This window comes from Otolemur garnettii, unplaced genomic scaffold (genome assembly GCF_000181295.1).
Source record: "Otolemur garnettii isolate 467f Iridium unplaced genomic scaffold, OtoGar3 scaffold00111, whole genome shotgun sequence".
NCBI lineage: Eukaryota > Metazoa > Chordata > Mammalia > Primates > Galagidae > Otolemur > Otolemur garnettii.
Window position 1 is genome coordinate 5,107,033 of NW_003852506.1, and position 605 is coordinate 5,107,637.

Here is a 605-nt window from a genome sequence, read left to right on the forward strand (position 1 = left end):
AAGAGTCTTTGGAGTTGCAAATATTTCTCATTATAGACAATATAATCAGAGAAATTTAAATAATTTACAAGCTTCACTGAGATGGAAGGTAACTCCAGGCACAGGGAACAAGGAAAAGAGCCAATAATCCTTATCTTGTGCTGTTTGTTCTGAGGAATGAAAATTTGATAAATTTGAAAGATTTACCACAGTCTTAGCTTAGGGGACAAAACGTATGCACAGGTGTTGAGATTCACACTGAGGAAACAACTCTTGACCCTATGAGTTAGTATGGTAATTCCTATGGTGACCTGGGCTACTGCTATGGCTACAGATGTGGTAACTTCTCTGGTCTGGAGAGGTTACCTGGTATGGAGGCTACAGATATGTTTACTTCCATGCATCTTGTTCCACAAAACATGGATTCTCTAGCTCCTAATAAAATTCTTCCCTAAAAATGTGATGTGTGGTTCCATGAATAAATTTGCTAAACCTAATTTTAAGCATGAGTCCTACCTAAATTAGGGGAGGTCTACTTGTCCAAAACAATTAACTCAAGACTTTCAGTACATTTATATTATACAAGTTTGTTTTCATCATATCTCTCCTAATTTGCGACACAGAAA